The following is a 14,992-nucleotide window of genomic DNA, read 5'->3' as shown; positions in this document are numbered from 1 at the left end:
GTTTTTCCTGTGAATGACAAAAACGAAAAACCTTATTTATAAAATGTAAGTAGCCATGGTTTACATAAAAATGCATGCCTGACAAATAAAGACTCCATGGATTTACATATGATTCACGATTCTCAATCATTTAAGGACATCATACTTCAGAGTGGGCCATGTTGCCAGTCAGTCCTATGGTTCTTAGTCACCTTCCTTAAACAGAGAGTATGGGTTCGTTGTGTGATAAATGAGTCCTTAAATTTCATTAAACAAAGAGAAATCATAACCACTCTGTCCTCAGAAAAAATTCAAATCAGTTAAAACAAAATGGGTACCCTCTCTATTTTTCAATCAAGAAAAATAAGCCAAATTACTAATATACCTAGTCTAAATTCTGTTGTTAAGTTGACTAGACTCGTGCTAAGCAGGTGTAAGGAAACCTTTAGCCCTTACACTTAGAGGTTGTCATGACTTTCAGAATTAAAGATAATGGCTTAAATGTCAGTGCTCATGAACTTCTGTTTGGTTGCTACAATAACAAGATCAGTCCTCCTACAAGAATACTCATGATTTTAATTATGAAAAAGACATGAGAACATTGAAGAGATGGAAGTTTATGTATTGCACAGGAGGGGGACGTGCACACTAAATTGGTCTTTGCTGGGTTACGAAGGGAAAGCACTTGACCTTGCAGATTTAGATTTCTGGTGGGTCCTTTAGAACAGTGGTCCTCGACCTTCTAATACTGACACCTTTTAGTACAGTTCCTCAAGTTGTGTGACTCCCCAACCATAAAATAATTTTCTTACTACTTTATAACTGTAATTTGCTACTATTATGAGTTGTAGCATAAATATCTGATATTCAACCCTAGTAGAAAAATTGTTTGACCCACTAAAGGGGTCATGACCCACAGGTTTAGAACCATTGCTTTAGAGCCTCAGACAGGAGTTCCTCTCATGGCTGCAAGGAGTACAGACTAGAGGAAGACCAGAGAAGCTGTCCTACTGTTTCTATTGTAGTCCGGGAAATTATGAACATAGTTTCCATGTTATAAAGCGGAACATGTGCCATATCTAGTTGGTTTCCTTTGACAATGCAGAAGTTCAGTTCACATTATTATGAGAGATCCCTTTAACTTACAGTTCTATTGGAAGTGCATGCATGAGCATAGGTTAGCAGGTCACACATGAGCAGTGTGCAGATTTGTAGATGAGGGGATGGAGTCCAACTCCTAAACTTCAAATCCAGTAAAGTGGAAGAATCTTTCTAGATGTGAGGTCGCCACCCTATTTTAAGAAGGGAAGACATTGTGTTGAAGAAATAAATAGCTATGGGAAAAACAAAAGATATCTAGAGTAAAATTAAATCAAACAGAAAGGCAAAAACAAACTACCTTAAATAAGCAATCAGGAAATATTCCTTATCAGTGATAAAGCTTCATCATCACCACCACCACATCATCATCATCACCACCACCACCACCATCATCACCATCACCACCACCACCACCACCACATCATCATCATCATCATTATCATCACCACCACCACCACAACCATCACCATCACCATCATCATCACCACCACCACCACCATCATCATCATCACCACCACCACCACCACCACCATCATCATCATCACCACCACCACAACTGGCAGCAGCAGCAGCAGCAACAACAACAACAACAGCAGCAGCAGCAGCAGCAGCAGCAGCAGCAAGAGCAGCAGCAACATTTTAATGTGGGCAACATTTATTTTCTTAAAGACTTTTTATCTGGGGAAAATGGAAACTAAGCACCTGGCAGTGAGTGACAGAGTCTCATTATAGACAACACTAAGGAGTTCTTGGACCCACCTGGAGGATGTCAGTGAAACAACACACACGGTACAATGACCAGTTTCTGCTTAATTTTGCAGTACAAGGAAATGTTCCCTGAATTGTTGGTCAGTCCTGTTAGTGAGTTCTGGTGATCCTGCACCGAGCAGTGGGTGTCACTAACTGCAGTGTTTGAAACAACAACAAATAAATTCCTCCTCAACCAATCACCCAGGAAGACACAATTGATGGCAGATATCAAAATCTGCATCAGTTTGATTGGAGAGTAAAGATTCACGACTGTGAAATAAATAACACGGGTGATAAATTTGTAACTCCAAAAAGTTTGCTTATAACATTGTGGGCAAAGTTATTTAAAGAATTTTAACAATGAATATTTGCTCCTCTGCTGAAAAGAGCGTATAAATCAGAAACTCTTTTTATTCATAAAACAAAGAACGTCTTATTGTACATTGCTAGTGACCTTAACCTTGAATAAATAGAATTTAATTCTCCCTCACTGCCATCCATGCAATCAGCCTTTTCTTCTGCCAAGGAGAAAAAAAAAAAGCTGTTGCCAAATTACTCCGATTGTCCCGAATGCTGGACAAATAACGCAGGAATGCTTTGAACTCATGAAGCACCTCTCATCCACCGAGTGCAAAAACACTTCAAAAAGAACAACTTGCACATCCACACAATTGCCAGACCCTTTTGGTTGAGTTAAGGCAGGGTGCTACCTAGCAATTATAAGTTCTGTCAGGTTAAAAAAAAGACATGAGAACTTGAAGAGCTAAAATCATTTTGGACAAGGAGGAGGCAAACATACCAAGGATAAGTCTCCTGGACCGCATGCCTGTGTACGCAGTAGTGAGAAGATGATGATCTCAGAGAAGGAGGGATTCGCTGGGGATGGAAATCAGTGACACAAAGAGGTAGCACAGAAGAGCCTCAGTATTATAGGGGTTTCTTATTAAATTTCCATTAAAATGCCCGGGATTGAACTCTGACCCTGGCACAGACTAGATGAACACTTTACCACTTAGCTTTCCTCCTAGCCATTGTTTCTTTCTTTTTTTCTAATTTTTTAAAAAAATAAGTGTAAAATTTTCTCTATACCCTACCAAGTATCGCAACCTCTTTCCATTCAATTTCAAATTTATGATTTCTTTAATTGTTGTTATCTATCTATCTATCTATCTATCTATCTATCTATCTATCTATCTGCCAACCTACCTATCATTATCATCATTGTCTGTCTATTGAGATACCTAGATATTTAAGTTTAATCTCCTCAGTCAGTAATGTTACTTGTGTGTATGCCCTTCAGGCTGACCATTTGATATTGGCTAATGATATTGAGTGCAGCTTGCAAAGCAGTACTCTCCGTGTCATGGTGGCATCTTTGATTTCAGCTTGGTAACTCAGAGAACTCGGTTCCAGGCTAGCTGCTGTAAAATAGAGCCGACTTAGCCTTTAAAGGGGGTTAGGGAAGCTAGGCTGTTTTAAATACAAGGTTATCTGTTAACAATACAGTGTGTTTTCAACACCAAGTCATTGTAAAAGTCTTATGATAATAGTTGACCCTACACTATTTTTTTAAGTGTTCTTTTTAAATTGAGATTTTAGAGATCCCCATCTGTTGCTACACAATATTCATTTAGATAATCTTTCTAGCAAAAATTCAGTTTCATTTAGGAAACAATCCCCTTTAGTCAGTGTCCAGACCTCACTTCAGCTGCGGTATCTGATTAGCTTAATCGTCACAGTTCTGTGCCTACCCCCACCATGTGATGGAGGAATGAAGAGAATCAGCGATTTAAAGCATTGCTCTCAGTCCAGCCACTGGAAAGATCTGTTGGCCCAGGTTTGGAGGTTCTTTTCTGTTGGATACGAATCCTCATTTTTAAGGGTCTGCTATATGCTGTTATAGTGGTTGTATTGGGAATGTAGCAGAGCAAATTGCATACAGTCTGACCATGGCAGCAAAAATGAGAAAGGGAATGGATTGAGGTGCCCCAGTCCCACTTAGATGGCATGCAGCTGATGACCTAGGGACCTCTTATTAGGCCCCACCTTCTAATGGGTCCATCAGCTCCCAATAGAGCCACCTTGGTGACCAAACTTTCAGTATCTGAGAATTTAGGGATTTTAAGATCTAAATGGAAGGTGACCTGTCTTCCGCAATTAAAAATGAATACAGATTTCTGTTAAATACGAAGAGTAAGTTTGAAGTGTCTGTTGTACTTCACAGTGACTGTAGTTAAAGACATATTGTACAGATGAAAATTTCTGAATTAATTATATTTTCAGTGCTTATGCCAAACAAAAACAGACATAGATGTGAGGCGTCAGGAAGGACTCATTATGTTTTCCCTTGTGTGTCAATCAGGCCTTGAGAACTGCCCCCATTTGAAAAGAACTTATGTGTCTATTTGTACTAGATTTGTATATATGATAAATAAGGAATAGCCAGATATGTTGATTCCCATCTATAAACACAACTGGAGTGGCTGATGCAGGAAGATCATGTGTTCAAGGCCAGTTTTGCTATACAATGAGACTCAAAAAGCAAAACGAAACATTATATAGAATAGTCTTTTTAATGGAAATTTAATGTATTTAGGTTTATACATTTTACATAAGGATACATGCTATTAATACATATTTTATATATTTAGCTTTGAGAATGTGAAAATTATCTCTTTTATTTGTCCAATAAGACACATATTAAAGGCTTTTTGGTTAATAATGCAGTCAAGGCTTCAGTCCGGCTTCCTGACAACTGTTTAGCTCTCAGGTGCCAGTAATCATATTTAAGAAAACAAGTATGAAAAATAGAATTATAGATATTGGGTTCATGTTAACTTATTCAAAAGATTTCAAATTTAGGTCTCAAACATTTTAAATAATAAGTAGCATTTAACTTTTTTTCTTTTTTGCAGCTGTTTTTAAAACTATCAAGTTTAAAAAGAACTAACACAGGTAAAAAGCTGGGAATTAACTATTACATACGAACTGCTACTCTGTTAAATATTTATTTGTTATAATTATATATTACTGTAATGTTTGTGAAGACCCTGGTACTCTAAGAATTGGGATATGAAAGTTTCTTCATAGCTATACAGCAAAGTCACAACAAACCCAGAGTTCCTAGAAAGAAACTGAGCTTCATAAAAAAAGTCCTGAAGGAGAGTTTAGAAAGGAACGGAAGTTGATTCCAACCAAAGAATAGATGTACTTGTTGCAGGATGGTGTCATGTATGTAGCACAGATGGACATGTACTCATTCACATGACTCATTCATTCTATACTAGCACATGAATTTTGGAGGGTTTTTTTTTTCTTCCTACTCTACTCAAAACACTGAGACTTAAGCTATTACATTAACCTCACTACACCCTGTACAGTGCATGGTCTCTCATTTCTGCATGGCATGAGTGGTTGGCAGGAGTAAAATTAGATGCAGATTTGGCCTGCAAGGAACACAATCACATGGAAATGAGACTGGAGAGGAGGCCCAAGACATACTGGTACAAGAAGCTTAATTGTACCACATGCTATACAACCTTTATCAGCTGCCACATTGTTTTACAAATAAAAATATAAACAAGATAAACATTATAAAAGAAAATTCAGTGATAGCAATGTTCTTTCATTCTAGTTATGAATGCCAATTCGACTGTCTTGCTTTCCTCTCAGTGGATCCTGTCAAGCTAAGTTTCTCTAAGGTGACTATGAGTTTTAATTTCTTACTAAACGCATAATAAAGACTTATTCAGGTGATAATTAAAACATGCTTAGGGGGTCTTAGACTTTCTGAGCATGAGCTGTTGGTGACATTTTCCTTCTTGTTTTGAAATTTTCCTAACATCTATTCCACCATTTACCTGTAGGTGATAAGAAATAAATACCTTAAAAGCCTGCTTATCCTTTTATATTTTTATTGGGAGAATACTAATAGCTTCAGAATGACGGGAAAACTCTCAAGTGATTTTTAAATTATCTGTAAAAGTAATAATTGGAAAGCCCCATCCTAATGAAAATTTACTTTTTAGTAATAAGGCAATAATTTTAAAAGCACTTTAAAAATGTCAATGCACTGTCAGGTTTTAACTTTAAACATTTGAGAACAGGCATGATGCATTGGTTTGGATGCTTTCAATTATCAATCAAAGAGCCATTGTGACTGAAGGGTAAAAGTTATTCATGATCATAACTGAGAAGACCAGGCGTGGGTACCACAGGGTTAGCTGACTCAGCAGTTCAGATGCTACATTTTTCTTTTTTAAACTCTTCCTAAACTTGGCTTTCTTGCTAGGTTGCCTCAAGGTCTAGAATAGCTATATTTTTTTCCAGGAGTTTGGTACCTCTCAAGAAAATACAAATTAATTTTCTAAACTTTAATCTCATCCCTAACCAAAAAAAAAACTTTTTGTGACTCCCTTAAGTTAAGCTTTGGCAAGAAACAATGGATTGAAATGAAATTTGTCCTGAACTAAGCAGTCAGTCCTTTCTTGTCCCTGACTTGGGACGTGGAATGGGCTTTGGTGTTTTCTTCTTGTCCAGGGCAAGATTGAGACTCAGAAAGAAGAAAAGGGAGAAAGTACTCACTCTTGTTCAATGATCATCAATTTCTGTCTATTCAGATATAATTTAAAAACACAACTTAAATTATCTTAATCAGCAGAATTGTGCCTCAATAATCAAGAAGTCAACTGTTAATTTGTACTCATATGAGGCCTAATTACAAGTGGGGGCTCAAGTTTTCAACTATCCAGATTTCAGATGCTTTGGTTTCTTTTCTAGGTGCTATTCTGTAGGTCACTTTCATTTTTGTCTTCTGTTTGACTTGGTGTTGGCAACATGGATTGTAGTAGTTGCTCTTTTTCTGTCCTTACTCCATGTTCTCTAGAGGAAGAGAAGGTTTTAGGTCTGGTTACTGTAAAAGATGTATTAGAGGCTCTGGTTGATGTGTCCTCATGGCCCATTGGGTCTAATAGGGATTTATGTCTGTTTTCAACCACTAGCTGTAATGAGCTCACAGAAATGCATCACCTAGGGACAAGCATTAGGATTATTTAAACAGATTATATCTAGACCAGTACAGAGGATGAGGTCAGTGGTCAGTTCTTTATTGAAAATTAAGTAAGGGAAGAGATGACAGAAAAGATAGCAGGAATGTCTAGCATGCATTTAAATTATAGATAGAAAAGTTGAAATGGATTAAAATGGTCTTCCCATAGGCATTTTGATTACAGACAGGGCTACAGAGAAGGTATAATGTCTCAAGAGGTGGAATTCCACTGTGTTGAAACTTTCCCCTATGTTCCTCAATATTGTCTGGATAGCATACTGTTTACCTATTTATTACAATTTTATTCGTGTGTTTATTGGAGCCCCTCCCATGTCAGCATTAAACACAGTGCTTTTAGGACTGTGAGGGTTTGGCTTCTCATAGATTGGGATTTCCAGATTCCAACACTGTTTATATGTGCTCTGTGTAGAATAAGATTTGTGGCATTCATTACTACTACTTGTACTTAGAAATTCAACAACTTCAAACATTTTATAGACAAAAAATTATTTAACCCCTTTTCTATTGGATTAAACTCCTTTAAGGCTTCAAATTATAACAAATGAGAGGACATACATCATGTGATTAGATTATGTTATAAATTACTTTATATATTAAACTGAAGTTAATACTTTGTAGTTAATTCTTATATATCGGCTTATATAAGCAAGAGTTATAATTAACAATTTCATTGAGATTTATTCTGCATTGGTAGCTATAAGGGCTTTTCTGTTGCCTGACAGTTTGAGTCTCAGAGAAATATATTAAATATGAAGACAATCTCATTTGCTTTCTTCCATCAGTCTTAATGATTTGCTTAGAAAAACCACAAGCAAATAGCAAACTCTGATATTGAGAACAGCTGTCATGTCATTTAAAATGAACTTCTACAGTGGGTTTAGGATTGAATCTCAAAGACAGGCATGATGCTTTTCCCAGTAGAAAGAAACTGTAATTTCATTGTTTGGTAAGACTGAAAAGACAACTGCGTTTGGAAGGAGGATGTTTGGGATGCACTAAATATTGTGAAAAGCATGTGTGTCCTTTTGGGGCAAGCTGGACTTTGATATTGGTACACTGTGAAGACGCTTTGAGGTCACAGGCCAGTCATTCATGGATCCATTGAAAGGATAGAAAGGCAATACTGGTTGTTAGGTACTTTTAATGGCGTAAGTATTTAGCAGAAAGAAAATCTTACACAAATGCCATTGCATAAGAAGACGAAAGTAAAAATGTTCCAGTTGAGTCAATGGAGAACTCCAAACTCTGAAAGGTCATATGTGTCTCAGCTACCTTCATCCTCTCTGGCCTGCTGCCAGTGAAAAGTCTCAGGGAATCCCCATGGCCCTGTGGACAGTATTTTAAAAATGCTTGAAATGGATTCACTTAATGTTTCAGATTGGATTCACCAATTCTTTGAGAAAGTATATATACTAACCGAGTAGATGCTTTCTTGGAACTTATATTCTGTTGAGGAAAAAGAAAGCAAAGAAACAAAATGTGGCATAGCTTATATTTAGCCAAGAATAAAGACCCGATTTTTATCACCAAACCCAAAATAGCAAAGTTAAGAGAAAAAAAATTAAAAAGGAAGAGTAATTGAGTCGTATGTAGAATCCAAAGAGGGCATAGTGATTGCATTGGGTAGGCCTTGAGGTCTTGTCCAGTGAGCTTAGAGAAAGTATCCCTACCAAGATGATGTTTAAGCAGAGGCTTGAAAAAGTTGGAGCTTGACCTGCTGTAGCAACAGATAGAAGTCCACTGAGGCTAGACCATGAGCAAGACAGAGAAGATAGTGAGGCCAAGATTAGGAGAAATTATGGAAGCCCACATCACTCATAGCTCCATGCTGTACTGGACTTTGAATTCTGTTTGGAGCTGGGCTGTTTACAGCTTCAGTGTGAGCTTGGGAAAACAGAAATGAGACAATAGTCAACTTTAGTCGGACAATCAGACAATTCATACCCTGAGTGTTAAGAAGAATCACCTGAGAAAATTGCACAATCACAAGGATAAGCCACACATCATAAAAACATCTTTTTTTTCATGTGACTAACAACTACTGACATAAACTCACTTTTACCCATTACACCTGGGAGGAGCAAAACAAAACAAAAAAAAAACAAAAAAAAAAAAAAAAAAAAAGAAAAGAAAAAAGAAAAAAGAAAAAAAAAAACCTTATTCCAAGAACAGTTCAAAACAGTGTTTTGAAGAAACTAATGTCTTGTTTTGTTTTCTTCTTGTTTTCTTACAGCCACTCAGAATTCTCATAGGAGTCTATTTTTGGACTGTGTTCCAACACTGCATATAATAGCAAATGTCTGAAACCTCAACATCTGGATGATGGAGTGTACTGGCTGGTTTTGTGTGTCAACTTGACACAAGCTGGAGTTATCACAGAGAAAGGAGCCTCCCTTGAGGAAATGCCTCCATGAGATCCAGCTGTAAGACATTTTCTCAATTATTGATCAATGGCGGGAGGGTCTAGCCCATTGTGGGTGGTGCCATCCCTGGGCTGGTAGTCTTGGGCTCTATAAGAAAGCAAACTGAGCAAGCCAGGGAAAGCAAGCCAGTAAGCAGCATCCTTCCTTGGCTTCTGCTTAAGCTCCTGCCTCCAGGCTCCTACCCTTTGTGAGTTCCAGTCCTGACTTCCTTTGGTGATGAACAGCAACGTGGAAGTATAAGCTGAATAAACCCTTTCCTCCCCAACTTGCTTTTTGGTCTTCATGTTTTGTGCAGGAATACAAACCCTGACTAAGACATGGAGGTAGGAGGATCAGGAGTTCAAGGTTATTCTTGATTTCATAGGCAATTCAAGGCCAGCTTAGGGCATGTGAGACCTGTCTTGAAACATTAAAATAAACAAAAGGGAAAAGAATACATTTACCATACATTAGATCATAATCTTGTGATATTAATTACAACGATTTCTCAGATGCTGATGGAGGAATGGGAAAAGGCACAGGTAGGGAGTGAGTCTGACTTTTGTAAGAGTAATGACAATATAAATGGAATCAGTGGGGAATTTTTAGGTATATTTTGTATATAAATTCAATAGGATTTGCTGATATCCTAATACTTGAGACAAAGGGAAGAGACATCAAAACTGAAGACTAATTTGATATTTAAGGCACTAGTTCAATGGCATAGGTTTTCTGAGATGGGTTAATTTGGGAGAAAGGAGAATGAAGTGGTTGAAATAGGGTTTTCTTCAAGATACATAGGATTTTAGTTACCCAAAAGACACAGAAGTAGGAATGTTATGTATGCAATTGGATATATAGGTCATGGCAGATTACTGGCATCAGATAGAATTGAAACCATTGAGATGAAGATGATATTTTAAACAGTGGATAAGGATGAAATCATCTCAAGAGAGTACAAATGGAGGGAGAGGGCTAAGGCTGGAGACCTGAGAAATAATGGGATTTAGTCTACATCATGGAAGTCTCTGGGGTCATCCACGGTTGTGTGATGTGATAGAAATACCGTCTTGCCTTTGCTCTCTTGGTGGAACTCTTGCCACCAGTGACTTGGAGTCATTCCAGACTTCTTTTCTCCCTTTTTCTTTTTTTTTCTTCCCTCTAAATTGGAAACACTGACAAGCCTCTAATCAACATGACAACAAAAACAGATGCTGTGATGGTAAGATGGAACCCTCTCCTTCCAGGATTTGTGGGCTGAGTTATGGCACAAAATGACTTCCAGTTATCTGCTGTCGAGAGTTTCCAATACTGTTTATGGAGGTTTCAAGGAAACGCACCCCCAATAGGCCTTAGAGAGTGACACTATTATGAAGTGTGGCCTAGTTGGAGTAGGTATGAGCTTGTTGAAGGAAGTGTGTCATTTGGGGGCTTTGAGGTCTCAGATGTTCAAGTCAGGATCAGTATTCACTCTATTCCTGCTGCCTGATGACCAGGATATCATCAGCAACTTCTCCAACATGATGTCTGCCTACATGCCACCATGCTTCCTTCTATGATGATAACAGACTAAACATCTGAATTGTAAGCCAGCCCCAGTGAAATGTTTTCTTATAAGAGTTGCCAAAGTCATGGTGTTTGTCACAGCAATAGAAGAACGCCAGCTAAGACAATGTTGAAACCCACAGAAAACTCAACAACATCGGGGATTTAGCTAGTTTCCTGGCCAACAAAAGACTAAGTCCCATACATGAAATAAATTTGGATGGGCATGTCTGAGGGGTCTAATATTCAGAATTGTTCCTCCATTTATATTGTGAATTGAGAGGTGCAGAAGTAGCATTCTTTCTTCTATTGAGGGAGTAGCCAGCTTGGGGAATTTTAGTCTGACAGATGTGGTAGGATAGTCTGTAACTTATAGAATGCTAGGTTTTCATCCTTGGGAATTCAACAGTCTCTGAAGAATTTCATTCCCGGATTTTCAGATTGTTCTGGTGAAGGTGGTATCCTTGGTAGGTAGACATTGTCTGTGTTGAAACTCACCAAAGTTGAAAGATCATGGTCAGGGTAAAGATTCTCAAGATATGAAATAAACCTGGTAGAAGGGTCAGTATTTTGTGTAGCCTTTCACTACCCTGCCTTAAAACTGGAATGGGCTCACTACAAGCCTCCACCCAGCTTCCCTTGAATCTATGGATAAAAGACACACACACACACACACACACACACACACACACACACACACACACACACACACACACAGAGTTGTTCTTTTCAACTTGCCTTTGGACACAGTTGCTGAGTGCTACTTTGTCCCACCTGGAAAAATGTGCCCTCATCATTACTCTTATATCTGCCCTAAACTATAGTTGTTAAACTCCCCTGACCACCCTCCTCTAGGAGCACCCTGTGTGGCCACTCTGTTTCTAGATCTTACATGGCTGGTCAACTATTCTTCATCAGTATCTTGTCTAACTCTGTGCCTCCTCCCTTGTGTCTGTCTCTCTTCTCTCCTGGGACCCAGAAGTCCTGCCTATTTCTTATGCCCAGCAATCGGCCCACAGGTTCCTTACTGACAGATCAAGAACCAATTGGGGAAGAGAACTTCAGCATCAGAACTATCCTTACAAGGCAAGGAGTTCAGCCTAGGGGTAGAATGTATGCTTAGTATGTGTGAGAGCTTCATTTCAATCTCCAGTATCAAAATTAAAGTAAAAGAGAAAATGCTGACTCTACTACTGTATTGGTTGTGGATCTATCTTATAGTCTTCCGGACTTCAATTGGAGTTCTTCACTCTGAGGCGTTTCATTTCATTTTCTTCCTTTTTGGTCCGTGTGTGCGTGTGTGTGCGTGTGCGTGTGCGTGTGTGTGTGTGTGTGTGTGTGTGTATTTACATATACATTCATGTTTATATTTGTGTGTGTGCTTGTGTATGTGTTTGCATATACATATACATTAATGCTTATATTTGTGTTTGTGTGTGCTTGTATATGCAGTACACATGTGTTTTGTGTCTGTTTATGTGCGCTTGTGGGTGTGCATGTGTGTGTGTGTGTGTGTGCGTGTATGTAAGATGTTCAGTTATATCTGTGCATGTAAGAGGGCAAAGGTTGATATCAGGCATCTTTCCCTATTGACACTTACTTTACTTTTAAGACAGGGTCTCTCACAAAACCTGAGGTTCCTCTCACCTAGGCTAGATAGGCAGGAGCTCCCAGGATTGTTTGGGGGGATTTTTCCTACCCCCCAGCACAGGATTACAGACACGCCTTCGCACCTGGCTTCCTTGTGAGTGCTGAGGATCAGAATCCAGGTCCTCATGCTTTGTAATAAGCACTTTACCCACTGAGTCATCTCTGCTGCCCACATCTGAAGATAGTTCAAAAATTATATATTCAGTATGGGTAAAATTGGATTTTAAGTCACCAATCACTTTTTTCTATAACAATCTTCTCCTTTTTATTAGTTTTTCTTCTCTCTTTTAAAGAGTTCAGTATTTGTTTTGTTTCTTTCTTCCATTTATTTATTTATTTATTTATTTATTTATTTATTTATTTATTTATTTTGCTTTGTAGAAAAAGTGTACTGCTATATAGTCCCAACTGCCCTTGAATTTTCAGCACTCCCCCTGACTCAGCCTTATGAGTGTTCTCACAGTTATGTGCAATCATTCCTGGCTCTAGAGTCTTCACCATATCCTTCAATGACATTTAATTGGAGCTGGCTTACAGTTTCAGAGGTTCAGTCCATTATCATCATGGCTGGAATCATAGCAGCCTGTAGGCAGATATGGTGCTGGAGAAGGAGCTGAGAACTCTACACTTTGACCCAAAGGCAGCCAGAAGACAGAAGACTGTCCTGTACAGGCAACCAGAAGAGGATCTCTTTTGCACTGAGGTGGAGCCTGAGTATAGGAGGAGATCTTAAAGTTTACATACACAGGTCAACAAGACCACCCCTACTCCAACAAGGCCCCACCTCCTAATAGTGGCTTCCCATGGGCCAAGTGTGTTTGAACCACCACAGTTAGCCACAATAATTCTCTGTGACACACCACTTCAGACTTCACTGTCTTAGAACAAAAATGTATGCTTTATAGACCTGTAGTTAGGCCTTGGAGACTATCCTTTCCAATAGACAACTGACAATCACACATCCATTTTTCTCCCTCTTGGGATCAGCACTTTGATCCCTTGGGTTGCTGTACCTCTTTATCTTCCTGAAACCCACCATTGATGTGCTGTGACAGCACAGCCATTCTCACTGCCCTCTGTGCTGTGTTTAAATTGCAGGCCTGGAGTATAAGCTAAAAATAGATGCTCTTCCCTCACTAGACAACACAGAGTGACATGAAATGTGCCCCAAAGACCCTTGCTTTTGCTGCTTGCTGTGTAATGCAGCTTTGCTGGGACATTTCTTGTGAAGCCTCTAGAATAAACCTGTAGGCAGGAGAGTGGAAGGGAGATGCAGAATGCTATTTCCTGGTGACATTAGTTGTTCAGACCTTGCTGAAAAACAATGTACTTCTGAAATCTTGGGGTAAAGTACTTATACATTTATATTCAAGCCATCTTGATCTGTGTTTTCTCCTGTATAAAACCGAAAAAAAAATTCTAATAGTAAGTTTAGATCAGAGGCCATTTGTACTCCAAGTGCCATTGTGCCGTGCAGATTCAGATCCTTCAGAGCAGAAGAAAAGTAATGCTCATTAAGGCCTGGAACTTGAGACGCTTACTATACATTACCTCATGGCACCCTCAGGCAATCTGCCAAGGTGAGAGTTCTGTTGCTCAGATTTAAAGTGATGGAAGTTGAGGTTCAGAGTCATTACCAGGTTTCCAAACTTCACTATCATTTTGCTTCAGTGCTGGATGAGTTGAAAGAGGAATCAATATGTTGTGATGCTGTGATGTCTGACGCCTGCATGCCTACCCTTTGTCCAAGTGGGTCCTCATTCCCATCAGGACATTTCCATTGACTTCTCACTTGCACACTCCAAGCTCTAGTCTCTAGGCCCCTATGGTATTGCTGACTCTTGGAGCCATTCTGAGAGGAATGCAGATGTCTTGATTGATACTTAATGTTTCAATCATAAAGGTCTCCACATTCTTGATGAAGGTGACAGTGGAAACATATTTGTAAGAACAACTATGATTGATAAGACATTTATCCAAATGAGCACATTGATTCTATTTTCACCCTCAGAATGGTCTCTCTGCAGCTCCTCCCCTTGGTCACATTCTGTTTGGGGAACTGACAACAACACCACTGTGGATCAATGAGAACAGGAATTAAATTTAGCAATGGTTTGTAGCATCTGGAGACATAGTTCTTTGTAATTATATGGACTCTAATAAAAATGGTAAAGGATTTTCAGCAAGCTCTTTACTCTCTTCAAGGATTTTTTCTTATCCGGTAGACAGTTTTAATGTTGACTATAATATTATGGATGATATTAATGAATTGATTCTCTAAGACTAGAGATATATCTCAGTGGTTACAAGCACTTGGATGCACTTTCATTGAATCTGGGTTTGGTTCCTAGTGCTCACATGGTGGCTCACATCCTCCAGTTCCAAAGGACTAGATACACTCTTTTGTCCTCTACAGGTATTAGGTATACATGTGGTATACATACATCAATGTAGGCAAAACACTATACATGTACAATAAACAAAATAAAGAATAACG

Source organism: Rattus rattus, chromosome 15 (genome assembly GCF_011064425.1).
Source record: "Rattus rattus isolate New Zealand chromosome 15, Rrattus_CSIRO_v1, whole genome shotgun sequence".
Classification (NCBI taxonomy): Eukaryota; Metazoa; Chordata; class Mammalia; order Rodentia; family Muridae; genus Rattus; species Rattus rattus.
This window is presented reverse-complemented; position numbering follows the sequence as displayed.